Source organism: Podarcis gaigeae, assembly GCF_964106915.1.
Source record: "Podarcis gaigeae genome assembly, chromosome: 13".
NCBI lineage: Eukaryota > Metazoa > Chordata > Lepidosauria > Squamata > Lacertidae > Podarcis > Podarcis gaigeae.
Window position 1 is genome coordinate 34093622 of NC_139689.1, and position 25246 is coordinate 34118867.

The window sequence follows — 25246 nt, forward strand, 5'->3', positions numbered from 1 at the left end:
TGGATCAGCCCAATGGCCCATCTAATCCAACATGGGAGCCACACACACAAGCAGCCTGAAAGGTTACAGCAAGACTGCACTGATTGTCATTGTAAAACATACACATGCCCATCATTCTGGGTAGTGGCGGGATAAATTGCAACATACTCAGCATTAGGTGCCACTTGGTGTTGATAGAAAAGTTAAAGTGCTTAATGGATTGTGTCCAATGAGCATAGATCACAGAATTGTAGAGTTGGAAGAGGGTCATCTGGTTTCCTCTTTACCAGGTTAGACATAACCAGTTCCCTCAACCCTTCCTCATAAGGCTTGGTTTCCAGACCACTGATAATCTTGGCCGCCTTCCTCTGCACACATTGTAGCTTGTTAATATCTTTCTTAAATTGTGGTGACCACAACTGGGTGCAGTACTCCAGGTGTGGTCTGAAAAGAGCAGGACTATTCCTTCCCATGATTGGGACACTATACTTCTGTACATGCATTTAAAATAGCAATATGAATTATTATTTCTCATTTATTTATTTTTTGAACTTTTAATTTGATCTAATTTTGGGTTAGCTGCCTTGGACACTGTAGAAAGACAGGATATAATCAATTGCATTAAAACAATAAAAATACAACTGTCAAGGGCCTAACATATAAAATAAACCTGTTGGAATAAAGCAGCATTAAAGCAAGAGTCCCAAATGCATTGTATTTCTCCCTTCACAAATGCTGCACCAAATAAAACTACTTTTAACTTACCATAACACTTAAGAATACAGTATTAATATTTGTAGATAAGATTCACTGTACATATAAAGGTTTGGACTAGGCTTCTGCCTGATGCACCAGTTTTCTAATGGGAAAGGGTTGTGTTTGTTTTTGCATATTCTTCAAACTGTATTCTTCCGCCTGCAGCTTGAAGTGGAAGAGTTCAGAAAAATATCTACTACTTAACCCTGTTGATTGTGCAAACTTGTCCATACAGAGCCTTTTGCTGCAGCACCCAGAAGAACTGAAAGTTCTGGCAGAAGTTCTGTTTTGGCTGTGGAGAATCCAGGACTGTCAGCTCTCTGACCAGTGAGTGGGGCCATAGAGTCTTTGCCCTTCCCTTAGCGGTGGAAAACATGATTCTAGCAGCTGTTGGCCCACCGGACACTGGGTGAGGCAGAATGCCCTACATTTTGCTCCTTAAATAGCTCCAGGGATATGTGAAGTAATAGTAAAGTAGAGTTCCTCTGAGCACATTCAGAGTGCTTTCTTCTCTAGAATAACCTCTCTCAAGGTCATGTTAGGAGCAAGACGCTGCAAGCTGAAGGGTTTCCAGACAAGTGTTGCAGCATTCAGTATAAAGGCTATGGGTTGTTTCACACAAGTATGTTAATCACTTGTTGACTACGCAGCATCTAATGGCGACATGCATGGCGAATGAGCCATTATAGATTAATCACCACAAACATCTTTCATATCACCTGATGTCAGTTCACGCACAATGCTTTTCAGCCCAGAGTCAGTTCACACATTCTGCTAAAATAGCCAAGTACAGAGTAATGAAGTGATGTAGATGTGTGTGTGAACAAGCCCAAGGCACCAGGAAAAAAAACAGAGAAAGGGATACTGTGCCAGATGGATGTAAAAGGCGAAGACAGAGACCGGACCCACCTTCTTCCAAGCACTGCCTTGGCCTGAGCACTGTGAGGTATTTTAAAACAATTTCGGCTTTGATGGATTGCTGGGGAGCCAGCGATTGTTCATAATCAAAAAAGGAAGAATGGAATGCAAATGAGCACAAGCCGAGAACCATCGGCGCCGGGCGCTTTATTTCCCTGTGCTGTGCCAAAAAGAATTAAAACAACATTAAACTCCCAGCAATAATGTTTAAGCTCTCGTTTCCGAGTGCCAAATTGCACCGCTCTGGATCATACAGATGTTCGTTAATTATGCTAATTTTTATTAAACTATTAAAATGGAGGAAGTTGCACTGGCAGAGCCCCGGCCCGAGGTGAACCCTGCCTTGCGTCTGGAGGTGCTAATTTGCCAGCTTCCCTCCATAAGCTGCTGATGCCGGAGGTTTGGGCTTTGCTTAGCGAGGGGGAATTTTTTTGTATGGGGTGATGGAGAGGATGACTTCTTCAGCAGAAAATGTTGAAACAAATTCCAGTGAGTGCTAGATGCTAGACCCTTTGGACCTGCACACATCCATTGATCCAGAGCAGGTTTGACCATGAGGACAGAGGAGGTAGCTGTCTGTGGTGGCTCAGTTCAAGAGAGGCTCCCCATGCCACACCAGCAATCCTGAGTCCAGGCTCTTAACCCTCCTTTTGTGGTAGCTGGCTCCCCATGAGAAGTGTGCTCCAGGACCTGTGCACTGTAGCTTAGAGTTAGCAGGGGACACCCCTGACTCATGCCAACAAGGGCAGCAAGAATGCCGAGTTTGTCCTACAGCAATCCAGCATTAACAAGGGCTTTATTATTATTATTTTGCAGGAATGTTTCAGCACTGTTGTAACATGTCTAAGCACTGTAACTTTGAGGTCAGCTTCCCAAGCAGACTTCAGTTTCAAAAATGATAGTGGATTTTGGGGGAAATATACAGAGTTAATTCCCAGCCCCTCTCCTGGGCCCAGGGTAAAAGGCCTCAACAAAAGGATATCCTTGGCTAAAAATTTACATCCTTCAGGTGTCCTGCACCCCCTGATTCATAGGAGTACTGGTATGAAAGACAGGTACACTGAAAGACTGTCTAAAATTGGTGTGCTGATTAGTGAAATCAACTGGAGGCATGTAGTATCAAAAATTAGGAAAATCTGTAATGTTCTTGGCTTGAAGTCCGAACTGTGGCCTAGGAAATGGGATCACAGGATTTCACCTTACCTGCGCTGACTGCATGAACTGAAAGAGGTGTGTGTGTTATCCAAGATGTGTAAAAGGATCTCAAAAACAGAACAGAAGCTTAGCGCAGGGGTGGCATCCCTGCCGATTAAAAAAGATGAAGCAAAAATATGCAAAGGAAGTAAAAATGAAATGCAAAATTTCTCTCCCCATCCCTTGGCTCCCAAATTTCTTGTCAGCAGCAAAGCTGAAACAGCTGCATGAGGATCAATCTTTCCTGGGCGTGGGGGTCCGTGGAGGGATTGCACATGCACAGACATAGAAGAATTTATGTTGCTGATGTACACCAACTAATGGGAAAACAATATCTAAACCTATGGGAAAGGACATATAAACCAAAATAGGATGCCGACAAGCGACAAGGGGAACATTTCTTGGCTACTCTCAGCCTTCTCATGCGGCTGCTTTACTGCTTTTCGACAGCGTCACGGGTGTCCTTTGCATGCCTCCTGTCTCGATGTCTGGACTCTCTCTACCGTGCCACAAGAAAATGCCTTAGCAAGCAGGTAGCGGCAGGGGGTAGGGGGAGGAAGACTGGGAGGAAACAGCAGGCAGCTCTCGTAAGCCGGAAAAGAGAATGAAGACCCCTGCTACAGAGCCGCTCGCTTTTAATTTCCATCTGCCCCCATCCCCACTGTTTCCCTATTTGTAGAGCGTTCTGCATGACAGCTCAGCAACTACCCAAGATGACCACTGATACGTCTTTGAGGGCCAAGGCAGAAACAGCCTCAGGGCTGCAGCGCTCTTTTGCTTTCTGTATAAAATATGTGTGCATGTATATTACTGGGGTGCAAATCTAATGGGAAGTTATCACCCACTGAGTTCCTTCTCGGTAAGCCCAGATGCAGCGGCTGGTTGCAGTTACTCAGTGGTCATAGGAATATAATGAATGTGCTTTATACTAAATCAGACCTTTGGTTTATTAAACCCAGTGCAATGTACTCTGACTGGTGACAGCTCTCTAGCAAAGGTCCTTCCCAGTCCTACTCTGTGAGGTTTTGTAACTGGAGATGCCTATGCCTTGGAACAAACTTGTTACTTTCTGAATGCACATGACATGTTCACCTGCTGAGCTAAACCAAGGTAAGACCTGCTGCTTGTTAAAAGCTAGTTTTAGATGTTATATATACCCCACATGCAGACAAGGAGAAGCCCCTTTATGTGTCGCAAATGCTTTATGCAGGAAGAGTGATGTTTAAAAGATTCTTACCAAATGCATATCCCTAACCACAAATAGCAGGAACATGCTTCTGATTCTGGCAGCAGCTTTCACAACTGCTATTCATGATGGGTGAAGTGCATTTAGTGAGTATTTTAAATATTACTGTTCAGGATCTCATGTGCATTACATGTGCAGCATCTCTGTAAGTAAGCATTTCCTGAGGGCTGCTTGTCAGCGAGGCAACACAGAAACAGGCTGTCATTTGCAAATAATTAAGAGCAAAAATGAATTTGACTCAGTGTGTGTGTGTGTGTGTGTGTGTGTGTGTGTGTGTGTGTGTGTTCAAGCAAGTTCTCCTTGCTACAATTTATTTCCAAAAATGTGAATCTATATTCTCCTAATTATGGTTGCACTGGGATTTAGAGCTAAGCTAAGCTCTTGCAAAATTCATCCCACTTGCATGAGCTGCCAACAGCACTGACAGTGGAATAAGTGAGACAATTTGCAGAACTCTGAACTAAGCTGTTGACGGGAACAGCAAACTACATTATGGCCACAGATAAGATTGACAGGGAGGAGGAAGGCTGAATTCCTAGTCAATCACCAAAGAGGTTGGTTATTTTTTAGAAGCAAGAGGTGTCTGGAATAAACACTCAAAGTAATTCCTTCCTTCGGTCCCAGAGGTGTATGCATTGGATATCCTGTGGTTACTCAAAGTATACAGTAACTACATGTTATGAGAGAGGTGGGGTTGCTATCCAAAGCAGCAGCCTGGTTTTGAGCTCTCCCCTTCCTCCTCCATTACATGTAGTAAAACTAACAGCATGTTCTGATACCATCATCATGTTGCATTTTTCCTTGGCACTGACAACCAGTGATTTATCTCTATTGATTTATTGCAATTATTTATATCCTGCCTTCCAGGATGTGGCAAATCCTTCCATAATGTGAGGAATTTGATGTGAAGCAATGACGAGGAAACACGCAGCACAACATCAAGAAATTGGCTACGTTTTACTACACATTACGGAGCAGGGAGAACTCAATACAGAACTTCTGCTTTTGCTGGTAGCCCCGTATTTCTCATCATGTACAGCTCCACCCTCACTATGAATGGAAAGAATCACTGCACATGCTCAGAGGCACTCTTTTTCATCTACTTAGTTTTCTCCAGAGCATAGCCCTGGCACCAGGGCCGGCCCACACATGAGGCAAGGTGAGGTGACGGCCCACTGGGGCAGCAGATCCCAATGTTGATCTCTCCCCCCCCCCCACCTTTGTTCCTGATGTAGATCTTCCCTCGTCCCTTCTTCCCTAGTGGGAAAGGGGTGCTATTTTGGGGTCTGCCTCAGGTGCCAAAATGTCACGGGCTGGCCCTGCTTGGCACTGGGGCTAATACATCCTATCTCCCAATTAAGCCTCGGGGTTTGGAGGCAAACTCTTTTCTCTATAGTGAGACATTACCTGTTCTAAAACAAAAGGCTGGCTCCACACCCCACCTTGCCAACGCTGATCTAGCAATATTTACTCCTCAACCCCAACTTAGCTCTAGTTACAGTCCAAGCGCCTCGTAAACAACCCCGATCCTACTTCGGTGATGTAGTTAATCAGCCCCAGTCGCTCACAGAAGATCAATGGCGGGATGATGGATGCCCGAGGAGAAAAGCCAAAATCAATCACAGGCTTATCGGTATATGATTGCTTGGCCCCATTATTAGTGCCGGAGCATCATACATTATTGTTAGTAAAATGGAGGCCTCTAATTCATAGGTGAGCTGTGTCACGCATTATTGGAGGGTCGCTTGACATGGGAGGGTTTTATATTGGGTCGCTGCAGACATCTGTTTACCTCAAAAACTGGCCCAGGGCTGAAAGCTGGCTCAGAACAAAATTTAGGGCTTAACACTGGAAAGGAGGAAACCTGAGCACAGTGGCCAGTTTTTGAGAATGAAAGAGAGGTGCTAGGGTCTGAATGTCCCCCAGGAAGCTGCAGTGACAGCTCAAGACGTTTCTCCTGTGCTCATGTGCAGCTCCGCCCCCCCCCCCCGTCATTTCAACAGGGCTTGCATAGTAGAGAAACTTCCCTGTAGGTAGTGCTCTATGAATGAGACCTCTCTCTCTCGGTCTCTTTATTGCCAAAAACCTATTTTCTGAGATGACAGCCTTACGTTGCCTCATGGTCAGGCAGAAAGTCATGACGTGGCCTCTGCCATGGAAGTCTAGCCTTCTTAACCCTAGATATCGGGGTCAGGAAGGGGCCCCATCTCTTGTACTTTCCTTCCATTTCCTCTGGGATAGCAGGAACTCCTGCAACTAGGGAAGGAGTTGCTTTTGTCTTCTCCCAAGAGGAGAAGAATGTGGAACCTCACAGTGTGGAGATGGGGTGCAGAAGGGAGAGAGAAGATCTGGGAAATTACAGAGTGGCCAGTCTGACTTTGATACCTTGGAGCACACTAGAACAGAGGAAAAAGGAGTCAGTTTATAATCATCTGTGTAACAATGTAGTGATGAGTGATTTTAATTGGGTTATAAGCTTAGTGGATTGTGGGAATGTAGTGGACATAATTTATCTTTATTTCAGCAGAGCATTTGATATTTGGTTAGCAAACTGGTTAAATGCAGGATATATAATAATACCATCAGGTGGATCCAGAGCAGGCAAAATCGAGCATGTTCATCAATGGTTTCTCATCAACCTGGATCATGTTTTTGAGCATGGTGCCATAAGGATCTGAGCCCAAGCACACTATTCCTTCCTGTGGTTTCCAGCAACTGATATTCAGAAGCATTGCTGCCTCTGACTGTGAAGGCAGAGCATAGCCATTGGGGCTAGCAATTACCTTTACAGAATAACTGGGCACAGTACTGCAGATAAGGTCTGACCAGTGCAGAATAAAATTATTTTTTTAAAAGACTTGGAAACTATGGTGCTACTAATGCAGCCTAAAATTGTATTATCTTTTTTTTTTTGGCAGCATCACACTGCTGATCCATGTTCAGCTTGTGATTGATTATAATTCTGAGATCTAATCAAATCTTTATTATTATGGTCAATGACCAGATCCTAAGATCCTTTTTGTATGCTGCCAAGCCAGATGTCCCCCATACTCTTCTTGTGCATTTGATTTTTTAAAAAATTGTCTATATTGAATTTCATTTTGTTAGTTTCAGCCCAGTTTTCCATTGGCACCACACTTTTTAAAAGAATGCAGACAAATTGGAACAGGTTTAGAAGAGGGCAAAAGTTGTACAATGAAAGGTTGAGGGAACCAGGGGGTGATTAGCCAGGTGAAGAGAAGACTGAAGGCAGATACGACAGTAAACTTCAAATCTCTGAAGGGTTCTCTTATAGAACAGGGTACTTATTTTCCACTGCCCCAGTGGGCAGGACTAGTTCTAATGGGCTTACATTACAGATGGTAGATTTCAGTTAAACATTAGGAGAAACCTCTCAACAATAAGCACAGATAAATGAAGACTGGGAATCCAAGGGACCTAAAGAGACCCTCCAGACTTTTCTATCTGTTCCTTGGGACTTTTCCTAGGTCACACCTCTTAAAGGCTCTGCTCTGCTGGAGTGTGTTTTCCCTTCAGACCAGTGTGCCTGATAGACTACAATATGGATATGCAGCAGCTCTGAGAGCTTTAAAGGAGGTAGAGGGACATGATTGGTTTTCTGGCATTACCTGATTCCATGGACCAGGAATGTGTTATTTGCATCTTGCGTGGAATTGTCTGAAGTTCCTCCCTCTGAACAGCTGTATGGGTGATGCATTCCTGTTATACCGGTAATTGGTGCTTGAACGAGTGCTTAATTTCTGACTATATGTGATTATTTCTCACAAACACCTGTATCTCAGAGTAAACTCAGTTGTTTTAACTTCTAAGTGCTGAAGACCGGTTGTGAAGTGCTGGCGGACAAAACACGTTCTATAAACTAACACTGGACATATCTGGAGAGTGCTTAGTTCAATATGGGCACTTCACATCAGAGTTGTGATTAGACAGTTGGTAGGCACAAGTGTCACTGATCATACCTTTTCCTATGGATACAAAAACAATTCAATGGCACATAGATTCCCCCAATGATTCATACCATTAATGTTATATCAAGTCATAACATTAATGTCATAACAGGAGTGTATGGAGTGTTAGGGGAGAGTACTGCTTCTGGTGGGGAACATGTTGTGCTCCTTCTGGGGTAATTTATCCACCTTTAGTCCCCACCCTGCACTCAGCTCCCACCTGTGGCTCCTAGAAGCTGTCAGCATGTGACAGAGCCAGGGAATGGCTTTGACTAGTCAGCTAAACCAGGTGAGGGTAGCTGAAGGGACTCAAATCCTCATTGGTTAGGGACTTGCATGCGAAGCCAGGCTCTGGGGAAATGAGTGGATAAGACTAATAGTGGGTCCAACAGTCAAGAAAGTGGCTTCCGCACATGCTGTAGAGGGAAGTGAGGGGCAGATGGACCTTGTCAATCTGGGAAGGTAGCCCATCTAGGAGATGGAAAACTCTGATCCTAAAACTTTGTTGCCTTGCAGGACATCTTCGGGAGAAGAACAGGCTAAGGAGTAAACCCTACACAAATCCAGAGTGGAGTCCCTAAGACAGTTGGGTGGCACTTTGTATGACTCCTTCTGGCAACTCCTGCAGCCAACCTGGTGCCAAACATATTGCTTGCTTTCCTTTGGACCACATCAGCGAGGCTGAGAGGAGGGTCTTGTCATCTTGGCAGCTCAGGACCACCATACACACTGCCCAGGCTTGCACCCCGGGGAGCTCACTTCAGTACTGCTAACACAGTAATTTCACCCCTGGAGGCACACTCCATTGTCTCTTGGGACTGATGGATACCAACAGCCAAGTCACAACCTGAATGGTAGACATACGTCACAATAGTATTACTACTACTACTACTACTACTACTACTACTACTACTACTACTACAATTTATATACCACCCTTTATCAAAAAATCCAAGGGCAGTGTACAACATTAAAAACACCTTGCCACTCTGGGAACCTCAGTTGCTGAAGGCATGGGATATAAATTAATTAAATAAATAAGCAACAAATTCATAAGAAAGCTCAGTGATCAGCAATACAAGATGCTTTAAAGAATGGCAGAAAGCTATTACTAGATTTATCTGGCAGGGGAAGAAACAAGAATAAAGTATAAATTACGGACAAATGCCAAGGAAAGAGGTGGATTCTCCTTACCAGATCTGAGATTATATTTTGAGGCGTCTTATCTTTGCTGGTTAAAGGTATGGATATCGCTGGAAAACTATTCCATATTAGATCTTGAAAGTCATGATAACAGATAAGGCTGGCATGCCTACTTGTGGCATGACATAAAGCTTTTCTGAATCACGTTATAAGGAAACCAGTGTATGAAGTATGGGACAAATAAAAAAAAAAAAATTGGAACACAAAACACCATGGTGGCTCTCCCCACTTGAAACAATATTGGTGAAAAAAAGGAATATGAGAAATGATTGGGCAACATTTTAAGAATTATTAATAGAAGTAGATCAAGATTTAAAATTAAGGAGGTTCAAAGATATGAGAATTAGTAACTGACTGGTTGCAATCAGTGGTGTAGCTGGCCGCTCGCGTGTCTGGTGCGGTGGTGTGTGTGTCCTGCAGCCAGGGGCAGCACGATCTGCGCTGATGGGGGCAGTGTGACCCACGCCGATGGGGGTGGGGCCAACCTCTCTGATGCTTGGAGCCTCTCTGCCGCCTTCCCCTCAGCTGTGGGGCAGCTGAGGGAGAGGCAGTAGGCAGACACAAGTCCCACATTGCCATTTCAGGCAGTGCAGAACCTGCAGGCGCCTAAGCCACCACGTCACTCCTAAAAAGTTTTGTGAGCCCATTTTTTTAAAAAAAACAACCCTCATTTTATCAACCCCCCCTCAGTGATGACACCCAGGGAGGACTGCACCCCCTTCCTCCGCCACTGGTTGCAATATCACCAGCTTAATGAACTGTTTAAGTTGGACAAAAAGAACGGTTTTCTAAAAATAAAAATAAAAAAATCACATGTGGTGGTCATGTAAGATGTAAAAGACTTCTGGGAAATGATATGTAATGAATTGAAAAAAATAATGTTGAAAATAACTTTTCCTAAGAAACCTGAAGCTTTTGTCTTAGGTATTATAGGTCCAGAGATTCCGAAGGACCAAATGAAACTATTCATGTACATGGCCACAGCTGCCTGGACTCTGTTAGCCCAGAAATGGAAAGATGGTACAACTCTGAGCAAGGAAGTGCCAGATAAAACTGATGAACTATGGCGAGATGGCAAAACTTACAGGAAGAATTAGAAACCAGGAAGAAGTGGACTTTAATAAAGGATGGGGAAAGTCTATAATCTACTTGAAAAACTATTGTAAACAATTACACACTTTGGTAGGATTGACAGAAAAGTTGTGGTAAAAATTTGAACTATGGAATGATAAAGGATTTATAAGAATGGATTTATGAAAGAGATGCAGAGGGAAAAATCATAATATTAAGATTGACAATGGGGCGGGGAGGGAAGTCAAAGGGGATTTCATGTTTATGTTCTTATTTTGCTTATATATGTAAAATAGAAAATGCAAAATTAAAATAAATAAATAAATAAATAAATAAATAAATAAATAAATAAAAAAGCTCAGGCGAGTAGCCTTCTCTCTCTTGGTAAAGGTGGCATACTTCAACTGCCCTTCATAAATCCTCTGCCCACGCCTTTAAACACATTCCAGTTTGCTGCCTTTCTTTCTTTCCATGTGTTTACATTCACCACTCCGCCTCCTAGGCTGGTTCTTTACGTATTCAAACGTTTCTTCCCATAAATCACAATTAGTATGAATTATTAAATCTACACAACATGCACAACCATCCCATATTACTTCTTTGCTATTAATGTAATCAGAACGCTGCAAAACTCCCACAAGGAACTTCATGGGATAGAGGCAAAAAAAGTGTGCAGTTAATTTCCAGGAGGAGGCAGGACAATTTGGGGATGAACACTGGAAGCAGAGATGTCTTGTAATAAGGTAAGCCTTCCTCAGATGCCTGGTTTTGGCAGCTCCCATTCATTTCAATCAGGCATGTACAGGACAGCTTCCCAACGGGTTATGCCCTTGTTTATTATGAGTGCAAGGGTATGCCAGTTAGATTTTCCACATCAGGCATCAAAAGATGGTGGACTCATTCATGAGAAGGAAGACAAAGAGTACACAATAATGTCTGACTTTGATTGTTTTCTTAAGTTATCAAAAGCCCCTGACCATTAGGTCCAGTCACGGACGACTCTGGCATTGCGATGCTCATCTTGGATTTGGATTTGATATCCTGCTTTATCACTACCCAAAGGAGTCTCAAAGCAACTAACATTCTCCTTTCCCTTCCTCCCCCACAACAAACACTCTGTGAAGTGAGTGGGGCTGAGAGACTTCAGAGAAGTGTGACTAGCCCAAGGTCACCCAGCAGCTGCATGTGGAAGAGAGGAGACGTGAACCCGGTTCCCCAGACTATGAGTCTACCGCTCTTAACCACTATACCACACTGGCTCCTTGCTTTACTGGCTGAGGGATCCAGGGTACAGCTTCCGGGTCATGTGGCCAGCATAACTAAGCCACTTCTGACGAACCAGAGCAGTGCACGGAAATGCCGTTTACACCACCCACGTCCCTAGGTACCTAAATACGGTTACCCTAATGCCTCAATATGCTCTTGATAGGGGCTTGTGGCACTTAGTTGTAAACTCAAAGGTGAGAGAGGAATTGCAAGAGGAATTGTGTTTCGCAGGGAATGCATCCTAATGTTGAGGGGGAAATTTAACATAATAAAATTTAAGACTTAAATCTTGATGAACTTTAAGGTAAAAATGTTTGGTATCAACTTGTCAAGTCTACCACTTTTTTATCAACTTGTTCGGCTTTTCACAAAATTCCTTAAAGCCAACCGCATCAACAAATAAAATAAAAATTTAAAAAATCATTTGTTTTTGTAATGATGCTTGAATTAAGAGAATTCTGCTCCCCTACCAAAGTGTAAAAGTGCTAGTATATTTGCCTTTGTTTCCTGCAGACAAGTGCATTATTTAAAAACAAGGAGGTTCCCCCGCCCTTTTTCCTTTTCCTTGAACTTCTATTTGGGGAAAGAACCTTGTGCAACTGAAAAAAAACTTGTATGCTGGATTGGGATTGGTGGTTTGTCCTAGCACTTTTTATTATTTTACTTACCTTGGGAATTTAAAAAAAATAACAATGGGTGTCCATCTTAGATGCCCCCCTGTTTTTTATTATGTTGAAGACAGTGTGCACCCCCATATCTAAGCTGGCGGGGTTGGGGCGCTCCTGATGTAAGATCTCGCCCCCCCTTTGGGAGAGTGACAGACTTGATGACCTTCTGGTACTTCCCAGTTAAAAGAATTCCATGATTACATATTAGTTCTTCTTATGTTTGCAAAGTGCTTTACAATCCTAATACCATTTATCCTCCACCCACCCCATTAAAAAAGAAAGAAAAGCATCCAAGTTCAGAGACAATAGCTTGGTTACAGCATTTCTCACCCTCTTCCTCCCCCCTCCACAATCACCCCAAGCCAATGGGATCGCAAAAATCACGTGGTGCTGCCATATTAATATTTATTCCATAAAAGCGTGGCGGCTCCTTACCACTCCGCTGCGCTGCTCTGACCGCAGTGCCAACCCTCAGGCACCGCAACACAATTTGGAAACAATGTGACGGAAATGTTTAATCTGTGCAGCCCATCTGTGCTGCGTATTTCTCCACATCTCCCCGAGAGAGGCGCCTTTGAATCTCCACACTGCCTTTAATATTCTCCTAAATCATTCCCCCCACTGCACTTCAAGGGCCATTGCTACAATTTCACAGGTTCATCGAAAGTGCACCAGGGAGGGAGGGGGGATGTTCCAGGGTGTGTGTGGAGGGAGGGGGGAAGCAGGGGTAACAGGGCATTTGTTACTTGAGATTTTTTATTTCATTTTATACTAATTTCCAGGGATTACTCTTGCTTGTGCCCTTTGCAAAGAGGCAGGGGGTGGGGGAAAACACACCCCAAATAAAGACATCAGGCAGCTGGCATGAGTAAGGTTGCTTTTAAAGAAAGCTGGTTGAAACAGAGGGAAACATTATTCCCTAAGAGTCCAGCTCTAATCAGCTTTCCAATTTCAGGCCATGGGGCAACTGTCTGTCCTATGAGCTTCAATGGGGATGCCTATGATGAACTGATTTGGCAGGTCCCATTAAGTATATGAAGAAAATCACTTTGTTTGTCATTCTGAGATTTGGAGATCCGTGGCCCCATAGCTGTCTAGGGCAGCCAATACTGGAGCAACTTGCTCATGTAAGCCACCAGACCAATACAAGCCTCATAGGCGCCCATGTGCCAAACCAGCACAGAGGTCTGCTACACTGGGTATGCATAGGCCGATTGTTTACGACACAACAGCATTCGTCCAGCAGCACAGTACAGTGGTACCTTGGTTTACGAACTTAATCCGTTCCAGAAGTCTGTTCTTAAGCCAAAGTGTTCTTAAACCAAGGCGTGCTTTCCCATAGCAGCGGGGGACTCAACTTACAAATGGAACACACTCAACAGGAAATGAAACATGTTCTTATTCCAAGGCAAAGTTCACAAACCAAAACACCTACTTCTGGGTTTGCAGCCTTCTTAATCCAAGTTGTTCATAAACTAAGCTGTTCTTAAACAAAGGTACCACTGTAATGCATGTGTGATCTCATCCATCATTTTACAGTGAGGCTCAGAGCTTGCACACTGTCTACTTTTCAACCTCAGATCCAGTAGAACATCCACAGTCACCTGCTATTCCATACTTCCATGAACTGGGTTACTAAAGTACAAAAGCAGCTGGTTGGTGTGTCACCTTAGATCTGCTGCGCATGCCACTTAGATGGTCCTGGTTGCTGCCACCTCTTTGCTTGCTCCCATGCCACATCAGGAGTATTTAGAGCTTCTCATCTGATTAGGATTTCTTTGTGTGTTTATACAACACACCAGATAGGAGTGCTCTCCAGAATAAAACACAGATCAGAATGCAGCTATCCTTCAGTTTCGGCACTTCTCCGAATTTTGTAAGGTAGTTTTTGGCTCAAAAAAACCCCTAACACAATGCATATAGAAAAATGCATGTTGCAGTTAAAAGTTTGTACAAAAACGCATGTGTTAGGGTAAAATACACACAATAATATACATTATGCAGTAAAACGCATACAAAAATGTGTTTAAAATAATGCAATTTTCATGCATTTAAAAAAACCCAGCTGATTGATGCAGAATAGTTATGTATTGACATACTAAATTGATATGGACTGGAAATATACTGAACGGCATATCCTACAACCCAGCAACAAACATCAGTAAAAAGATGGATTTCCTCCACCTTTCAGAGACATGTCTATGGTCATGGAAAAAAGCAGAGAACATGTATGTACAATGTGGGCACCTCCTGTGTATCTCTTTGGCATATGCAGGAAAAAATCAAGATGACTTTCAGAAATCATGCTGAAATTCACAGAATAGACAGAACAATCTTTTAGGGTGCAGGCCAGTATATTTTTAGTCCATTGCGAGGATGTGAACTCTTGAGTGGGAATTTTTAATGGACCAATCTTGTGGAAGTTATCCAGTCTCCTAACAAGAGTGGAAAAGCAGTAAGTTTTATTTGTCTTGCTTTCAGTGCATGAATATTTATTTCTAGACCAAGGGAATGGTCAAATCCAATAAAGCCCCAACTCTCAAGCCACATGGATCTGGGCCTGGACAGTAACTAGGTGGAAGACCATGCGGGATTCCTTCTGATGCTACTCTGAACTCCTTGGAGGAAATGTGGACCCCAAGTGATAATAAAAATAATAAATTTCTATATATAACTGCCCTCACCTAACCTTTAGAAGCAGAGAATATTGCAACATATAAAGTGTAGACATAATAATATTATATTAAATTATAGCTTTGGAAGTAGTATTGTATAATATATCAATAAAAGCACACCTTTGGAATGTACTGCTAAAATAAACCTTACTAATTTTTTGCCCAACTTTCATTACTGTCAGACGTTGCACAGGCTTTGGTGAATTTGGTGTGGTATTTAGCTGAAAGTTTTACTGATGGGAATGAATGTATATATATAGAGAGAGCGCTTGTCCAAATTTCAGCTTCCCAGATTATAAAATTTGGATTTGCATTTTTGCTTCTGTGGTGAGACGCTAAATAGTTTTGACATCCTGAAATCCAGATTTCATCCACGAGATGCTGTCTGCTGTCTTTACAAGTCTTGCTTGGTTGGAATCAATTTTTCTAAGCTCAAGTTCAAATTGGACAGTTTCTCATTGCTTGAAGTTGTCTGCACTTTCAGTTTCTACCAATATCTGTGTCAGAGCTGATCAAAAAGTATGTGCACAGCAACCCAGAATTAGACAATATATGAATCTATGAGCAGCCATGCACCTCAAAACTCCTGTGGTGTCCAGGATGCCCTTGATTTGAACATAAAATTTAGCTTGTCCTTTGCAATCTTCCTATTTTTACTAGGTGCTCACTTTCAGATGGATTTTGCCCACACCTATATCTGATGGCTGCTGAGAAACAATGTATGGACTATTAAACACTGGAAGACGTGGCTACCCTCTTCTTTTAGGGAAGTGCACATTTGTTAGGAAGTACTCATTTCCCTGGAACATTCCTGCTGTATAGATTGACCATCCTGAGGTTCTCAACGCCCCATAGAATAGACACTCCTACAAACGCCAAAGATTAGGACTCCCCAATCCCACACCAAGAGCCACAACGTCCCACAAAACCATTGCTAATTTGTGTCACATTGTCTGTGCAATGCATTGTATTCTTTATTTAACTATCTGTACTTGACCTGGAGGATCAGATGCACCATTTCCTTGTTGAATTTATGTGTTTCTCTCTTTCTCATTCATACACATACATTCATACACTTAACCATCCCTGCCTTGCCATTCATGGGGTTCAGGTGGAGAATTGTGGGGGTACTAGGAGCAGTATAGCTATTATTAATGGCAGTGCTGCTCCCGGGTTTGTGTGGGCATGAGGCTTTCCTCACCTTGTGCAAAAGCTTGCTGCACCTATCCCTCCCTCCTGCAAGCTTTAATCCAGTCCCTTCTGCCCTCCGGCACACCAGCAGGGCAGCAAGGATTCGGATTCGGAATTGTGCCCTGCCCGAGTCTCTTCTTGAAGATACGTTCAAATATCCATGAGAACCCCAGGCAGCTGCCTGATCTCGGTAGATACAGGCTAAGACAACTAGCTTTCCTGCTTTTGGGGTGGTGGTGAGGTCCCGGGGGCGGGGGGGGGAGCATGCTGGGGTAAATGCACTTTGAGAGCTTTTGATCCCTCATTTTGAAATCCAATGGGGTCAAAAAAGGTACACTGTATACCTTCAAAAGGAACGAATGAATCATGGTAAGAGCTGTGATTGTTTCAGCAAACCCTGTTCATGTCTGTCTGTGTGCGTGTGTGTTGAGGGAAGGAGGAGGGGAGCTGGACGCATTCTGGTTTGCCAAGATTTTCAGGCCGGTGCTGTTCGTTACATCATCTGTTCAACAGAGGTGTTGCTATAGCAGCTGCTTATAGCTTCATTTCCTGGATACCCCCCCAGGGGGGTGTCACAGCCGGATCCACCTGCTCTTTTACCCTACCCTCGGCGGGGTCATCTTAAGGTCGCCAAAATAAATGAACGCCGTTGCTAATGATCTGTTTGCTGGCTGTTTATGCTCCGCGAGTGTCAGGGGCGCTCACATTTAGTAAACTCATTATGGGTCCAATTAGACTTCACCATTGCTAGATATTTAACTCTTTTTTTCCTTTTAAATTAGCATTTTAATAACATTCTATCCAGCAAGGATTGGGGTGGGGGGTGGGGATGGAGAACAAAATGACCATTTTTCACGGACAAAAACTTCTTTAGCCGTAGGTGGAACTTTAATAGCAGATCTGTGAGGGCGGCAAAAGGGAGCAGGTCCACCTTCCGTTCACCCCCACCCCCATGCCAGAGAGGAAACGATAGAAGGGGAAAAGGCGGGGGGGGGGGAGATAAAGGAAACATTTCTATTTGCTTTATCACACACTCAATTTCCTAAATTTGTTCAGCAGCCAATTATTTTCAGCGTTAACGTCTTGAGCCGCTCGCATCTGATGAAAATGAGCAGCCATCAGAGTTAAACTTTGGAAGTGACCTGTGAAGGGGTTTGGAATAATTACGTAAAGGAGTCAATTTATTTCAGATTCCCCTGGCTGGAAGAACAATCCAGAGGAAAGAGGAAAAGTAAGAAGGGGGGGGGGGGAGAGATTAAAAGAAACAAGTGCTGATTAGATGATTAGAATTATCAAAATATCTCTTGACTGGAACCCCCCTGGAGGGCTACTTCTCTTAAAAAGGTCACTCCAATTATTCTAGTGGTTTCCCCCCCCATTCCCTTAGATGACTGTGCGGAGAAATTCTTCCGTCCTCCCCGCCCTCAGCAACCTGTAATGACCAATTCTGCAATAGAAAGGGTGATGGAAAGCGGAAAACGAGTCATCACATGCACTAGTTTTTACCAAGGAGCAGTGGCTGGTTTAAAGAAATAAGAATGGCTTTACTTTGGTCCATTTGCAGCACAACCTTGCTTGTGTTCAATGGAGTTTACTCACACCCTAGGTAAGTATTCATAGCATTGCAGCCTTAGTCCAGCACCCTCTCTAAGAGTTGCATTAGAGGCCCCTGAAAAATCCCCAAGCAGGGCACAATGGAGAGAGCCGTTCTGTTTGGCCCTGGCATCTGGTAGACAGTGATATAGCATCTTTGAACAAGGAGGCTCTCTTTCAAGCTAGCACAGCTACTAGCCATTGTTAGATCTTCTCATAGGCATCTGGCTGGCCACTGTGGGAACAGCAAGCTGGACTTTGAGCTGATTCATCTTATCTGTTTACTAAGAATGTGTTCTGATTATTTTAAAAGGCCATTTACTTTCCATGAAATCAAGCGGTTCATGATTTTGTGAGCTTATGTCATGCCCTCCCTCCGCTGTTCTTTGCATGCTTAAAGGCCCCAATTATTTAAGCTTTTCTTTACGAGTGGGTGGGCTGATACACCACTCTTCATCAACACAGATTCTCTTCCACACTTGCTCATATCCATATTAAGGTCAGGCATGCATCTTAAAAATGTCATCTGCACCAGCCTTACGAATATTAACTTTGAGACTGTGAATGAAGCCTGTTCTCAAGATCCAAATCCATCCTGGCACCTGCAGTAAATGCTGAATCCCAAGCTAGTTAGAAGTGCCGTGTGTGGAGCCTGCTTTGTGATGGCTAAGGTCACTTGCAGAGATCTGCACACACCAGGTTTTTGCACCCTGCATCAAACAGCGGAAGAAGCATGCCAAAAAGCTGATATGTATAATGAAAACAAAACAGTGGATTTCTATGGGTGCTTTCCCTAACTGTTTAAAGCACATTGTGTATGGCACATGATCTCAGTCCTGGTCTACACATGCAACAGAATGAGATGGTATATGCCATTTGCAAATGTGCTACTGCACTCATGTCCTCCTGGTGGGCTTCTCATAGGCATCTATAGGAACAAAATGCCGGGTAAGATGGTCCTTTAGCCTGATCCAGCAGGACTCTTCATAAATTCTTATTGAATGTTTGCTCCCAAAAGAGAAAGATTCTCACCTAAGCCACCTGCTAGACTCTTTTCCTACGTGTAGTGTGTATATATATATGTATGTGCTTGTGTATGCACGTGTTTGGAGGGGAATATTAAAAAAAATGTGCCCCATTTCATTCTGATGCAATGTCTAGCAACTAGTCTCAGTTATCCTGACAACAGTCCCATCACCTAGGTCAGTATTATTTCCATATTATAGATAAGAGATTGTTGTCAATATGGTGTGAGAACTCCTAAGGAATAGCTTCCAGGTGGTCAAGCTTTATATCACATGAGAAGCCCCAAAAGTATGGATGGCCCAGATCCTGTGGTCATGTCTCAACCCTGCACTGAACTATCCTCAGAGCCACTGACATTGGCATAGGAAGTTACCATGAGACCTGGCAGGTCCATGCAATTGGAGTTTCTGTACATTACTAATTTAGCATGAAATGTGACTAACCACTGGGAAGCATTTTCTTTGAAATGAACATGCTGCATCAACATCTAGCTGGGTAGCTATGCTTGTAGGTTATAGCGAAAATGAATACAGTGGCACAAGCCTCTTTGGAACAGTACTAAGTTCATTCAGTAACATATAAATACATATTGAAAAAGAATGTGCTGCTAAAGACCACTACGGCTTCCAGTTTGCAGCTCACACACTTAGCCACTACGCTTAGCAGCCCACCCGAGTTACAGACACATTGACAAGCTTCACATAATTGCTCCACCATGTAAGCTCTGTGTTTAGAAGCTTATGCTTTCAGCAGCTAGCATGACCCAAGTCCAGCACAAGTCCTGGGATGGTGAAAAAGAATGTCAGAAGCCACAATGAAATTCAAACCCAGACTTCACCCAAGTATTTTACTTTTTTCTGTAATTCTACATTGGCTGGAATCTATAATTGCATTATCTTCTACATTTAGAAATGGTCTTCCTATGGGAGAAGAAGATAGATTTGTAGGGCAATGGAGTTTGGAAACATCCTCATTTTGTTCAGTACAAATATATCTCCAAGGTTGAGCTTGTGGGGCTGGGGGAGGTCTGCTTGCAGAAAAAGGCATGAATGAATGGTGTAAATTGGGTAAAGCCTGCGATGTTGCCAATACATCTTTTGTGAGGAAAATAAATATATATGTGCTTTATAAAAGTAAAGCAGTAAGCCCACCTGAAGTATGAGAGAAAGGTGAAAAATAGGTAGGTGACCCAAGGCTGTATTCAACTCAGTTTTACTCAGTGTAGAAACATTGCAATTAATGGACCCAACTTGTCCCCACTGAGTTTAGTGGGTCTGTTCTGAGTAAAATATAGTTGAATGCCACCCCTAGTGTTTTATCTTGCTGGACAGTACATTCGTCATTGAAAGCTTGGCTCACACTGCTGGTGAATATTCCACTGTGTCTTCTCTCCAAAAACTAGTTGAACTAGGGGATAGTTGAATGCTATTGAGGGCAAGTAAATAGATCTACTCCATGAGCCACAATATATAAAGGAAAGCTGTCCTGTGCTGCTCTCTCACTGTTCCCATCCATTTCAATGAAGCTTGCGCTGGAGAACTTCCCCATGGATTGTGCTCCATGTCAATGTGTGCTGAGTAGGGGTACCATTTGAGTTTTCCATGCAGGCATCCAACTGACTCTAGCCAGTCCTGCCTGCATCCAGTCTCATATTAATAATCATCACCTCTGACAAACGCTGCTCAAAAGGCTCAAACTCTCGAAGGTGAAAACGTTCAGAACGAATGCAAAGAACGCTTCTCTTCTGGAACTTCATAATGTTTTGCCAGTACTCTTCCACACTTCCCTATTCCTACTGCTGTGTATATTGCAACCTGTAACAATGTGGAAAATATCTGAGAAGAAGTTTCAGCTGTGACATGTGGGCGATGGATTCAGGCAATAGTCATCTAAAAGCTTGCTATGTGGGCCCGACTGAATTTACTCATTTAGTTTGTAAGCCTTGAGGGAAGGGCCTTTGTCTCATCTTTTTGGTAGATGTGAGCTGCTTTTGAAGAAGATCTGTTTGAAAAATGGTATAAAAATATACCAACAAATAAAAATAAATACACATACAGAAGCCCGAGGTGGTTAAGTCCTGGAATATAAAGATGTAGGAAATGGGAAGCTGCCTTACACTAAGCCATCCTTTCCAGGGTTTTAGACAGAGGAGTCTTTTAGCCTTACTCAGAGATGCTGGAGGTTGAAGCAGGGACCTTCTGAATGCAAAACACATGCTCTACCACTAAGTTGCCAGCCTTCTGCCTTTTTTCAAATGTTTCAGCACATTAAAAACAATGCCACAAGTAGAAAACTAGCATATCAGAGACATTGTTTGGAGGTATTTTGTAGTTTTTGTTTTACATAGGGGAGCATTCAGATTTCCCCCCCCATGAAGCCTGAAATGGTACAGTCCATTCTTTCAGTTCAGATCTCAACAATCTTCATTCTGTTGCATCTACAGCTCCAGCTATGGAGAAATCACCATGCACTGATATCACCATAATCCAGCCAGGGTGTGAGAATTCTGGAAAAGCGAGCTGGGATAATGCTGGGCTTTTAACAGCAAGGTTGGAGGTGACCGTCTTCCTTCTCACAATGTGGTTAAAGTCACCACGGAGTAGGATTCTAAGTTATTTCTGTGTTTGTTCCTGAAAATCTGAATGTCAACATGAATACCTGAATATCAACATGGCAAGATGCAATCTGCATTATCAATGAATGCAGATACCATACCGAACTCGTATGGAACTTAGCTTGTGGTAGCCACTATATAGAAAACAGTGTGAATTGATATTTACTCTGTAGTAAGTTGGCGGGGGGAACCTGGGCTCTCCCACCAAGACAAGTAGTAATAAAGGTATTAGAGCTGGTAGGGGGGAGGAGAAGGAAGAGCCATGGCCCCATATCCTTCAGTATTTTCTATTTTATATGCTTGTATCACCCCGATTTTCATACCAATGGTTATTGCCCATGTTCTCCTTTCCCTGCTTATTATTACACATTAATGCTCTTTTCTGCCATTGTTACACTGCATTCAATTACTCTGCAATAGTCTGCTGTCCACCATTTCAAAAGCCAGCATGATGCCTGTTGTTTAGGTTAAGAAGGCTAAGAAGCAAAAAGGTGCTTCCAGATTGGCAGCCTCTATCACTACCCAATCACTGCTTTTTCACTGTAGAATTGCATTGGACTTTCCACACTTGTGGGGTGAGAGTAGCCCTTTTGTGTGCATCCATCACACTATCTTCCATTCACACTAGTGGATAACAACTGGGGCAGAAAAGAAGCCATTCATCTGAGCATGTAATTTCATTAATAATTTTCCCCCTATTGTTTTTAATTTGCTCTAAAGGACTTTGAAATAAAATTTAAAAATCAATAACTTGTTTAAAATACTTGAAAGTGTTTAGGCTAAATTGCAAGAATGGGGGAACAGAGACCACATTGGTAAAATAACAGCAACTGAAAAGACCAGGATAGATAGTGTGAGATTTTCCACAGCAAAATTTTAATTGTGCTAAACCCCCCTTTTTATTTAAGCGCTATTGTACAAATATTTCAGTGTTTGGTTATTTATTTATATGTAGGCAAAAAGGCATTTTATTGCAATTTAAGAGCTCAGTTAAAGAAACCAAACACATGCTGATAAAATGGTGCTGCCAGAAAAGATAATAGCTAAATTGTACGGAAATTGATGTGTGGCAGTAGGCTCTCCCACTCAGCATGTCACTGCACACGTTAAAACAGCACCTCTTGAAAAGATGGAAGAGTAAGAGCTAAGGCGATCTACACCTGGAGACTGCGTTACTGTTGCATTCTTTTTCTTTTCAAGTCAATTTTTCTGCAATCTGCAGAAAGAAGCAGCATGGCGAAAACAGAAGAGAACAACAACTGGACACTGACATTATACTGACACCCCAGACAAAGTGAGTGAACGGAGCATAGCTATTCCATAGCAAGTAGCTAGTGTGGAAGCACCCTGAAAAAACAGAATTGCCCTAAGACAGGTTATCAGTAGCTCAAACCACACGGCAGCTGCTGCGGCAAGTGTGATATAGCAAGATGTGCACTACACCGTGGCTTCACATTCATGCAGGTGCACCAGAAGCAAAGATGTGTATGCTCCAGCCCCATACCTTCAGAGATTTAATTCCAGAGAAATGGGAGAGAAGTTGAATTGTGAAGAAGGACAACTCTACCAACTCATAATAACACAATTCAACAAAGCATCCCCCAAGGACAAAAAAAGAAAGACAAAAATAGTGGCAATGATGTAACAGGGGACAGGAACCACATGTGATCTTACATTTGAGATTCCCCATTATGGAAATAGTTGCTCATCATGCCCCTGTTTTTAGCACAAGTTCTTGTACAGTAGGGGGGCATGTTTATATCTTAGTGAGCCTTGAACACAAGAGTGGTGAGGTCCACTGCCCTGACAGTTTGCAACCCCAGCCCAGGGCAAAGCCATCTATCCCATCTCCAACACCCTAGAGAAAGCATCAATGTCAAAATCTGAGTATCTCCCTCACTGAACCTTTCTGGTGAGCCTCATACAGATTTCTCCATATTGCTCTAGTGACTTCTACCACAAGTATTCCTCTACAGATGTTCTATTGGAAATGACCTGAACCTTGCAGGCCAAAATGTAGGTGGGGTGAGTTTGAGGTTTTTTCTGGCAACAAGAAGTTTGAGCAGAAACACCTGCACTTGGGTACAGTAAGAAACAGCTCTAAGAAGCCTGCTTTTCTCTCATTCAGCTACAAATAGAGCCTTAGAGAAATCCAGATGGTCCTAATTTTGGGGAGCAGGTGCAGCGACTCAGTGTTTTTGATCCCTGAGGCTCAGACATGTGGGATGCTTCCACTGGTGCTTGTCCCCACCAGCCCACACGTCTGATGGGGACCATGGGAACAGTGCCATTCACAAGGCTGGTTCACCATGATGAGTCCAGGGGAAGGTGCATCTCTGGGAGGACGTTATTTGCCTTTCTCTAGGGCCTCTCCTGCCTCTTCAGCTGTGAATGAGATCCTGTCATTTGGAGGTACCCTGAGATGCTATTTTCTTACGCTTAGGCGTGTGACAAAACTTTCCAAGGCAAGAAGGGGTGGCATTACCCCATTTCCCAGGATTCTGTAGGTCAAATGAAGGAAAGAGGAATTCCCCACGGCTTCTCCCTTGTGAAAATCAAGATGCTTCTGCTGCACAAGGGAGAACTGAAGGAGAATTTGGGGAGTGGAGGGAGGCAACAGATCAAGGGGAAAAGAATGGCATCACCTTTTCTTTTCTTTTTGGCAGCTATGGTTTAAATGTTTACTTTCTGTATCAGCTCAGCTGCACCTTCGAAACTGCCGTTTCATAAATACAACCGGGACGGCATAAGCTATAATTTGGAGATAGCAACCGCAGGACATATCTAGATCCGTTTGCGCTACTTTAATTAAATACTGCATTATGGCTTGTGACAACTTCATCGCTAAAGCGTAAATGAATGTGGAATTAAAGTGTTACTTAGGCTTTCAATATCATCATCTTTTGGTGTCTTTTTTTGTTTTGTTTTGTCGGCTCACGTCTTTCTTTCTTTTTCTTTTTGCTCCTCACCCTCCATTTCTCAGTTTAACAAAGAAAAGAGCCATAAAATCAAGATGCTTGTTCATTTACAGATGGAGCAGGCGTGGAAAAAGAAAAAGAAAAAAGAAAAGGCAAAGAAAGGAAGAAAAGAAAAAGATGGGCCACGTTACACAAGTCTATAGCACTCCCTCTTCTGAGGTTTCTCTGATAGCAGAAAGAATTCCTTTGATGGGAAATGCTTGAATATTAATTGTGTGTGTGACTCTTATCTTTCAAACCCGGCTCCTTATGAATGATAGTTCTCATGGCTGTGGGATTTTGCCTCTTTTGTGTAGAATTTAATAGCCTGCTTTTAATTTAATTTAATTTTTTTTTATAAAAAAAACAAAACTGTTGATTCGTTGCTACTCTGGCACAATAGCAGGCTCTGGAAGTTCATACCATTTCATTTTTGATCTCCACAAATGAAGCAAGAGCAGTTTCCCCAGTCTCTGCTGCCCCTTCCAGTCCCCCCCCCCCCATCACATCGGTAAACTTGAAAGGAGTTATGGGGCTAAAGCAAACTTATTTTATTCCCAGAAATGTAAGCCCCGATCCCATCAATCTATCTGCTTCTCCTCTAATGAAAAGCCAGACCGTATGTGACATTTCGTGGCACCAACCACTTTAAATGTTACCAACATCAATCGGGTTTTTAAATGTTACTCACGTCTCGCACGGATTGGGAAATGGTTTTATAATTATCTCCTGCTCTCTAAACGAACTGAGAGATTTCCACTGTTGTTCTTTCTTTCTTTTTTTTAATTCTTTATCACAGCCAAATTAAATGACAATGCATATTTATATTCCAAAGCTCCAGGAGATAAAAAATAAAAATAAAATTTTTAAAGCCTAACAAGTTTTGTGCGAATGTGTAGTTGCTTTCTCACCAAGCTCTGG

At 42.9% G+C, this 25246-nt stretch overlaps 1 protein-coding gene across 13 annotated transcripts in view; it reads right to left on the bottom strand.

Moving 5' to 3' along the window:
• The window catches only part of SKAP1 (src kinase associated phosphoprotein 1), a 344210-nt gene that overhangs the window by 32649 nt on the left and 286315 nt on the right, over positions 1-25246 (bottom strand). The gene's annotated exons all lie outside the window — the stretch shown is intronic.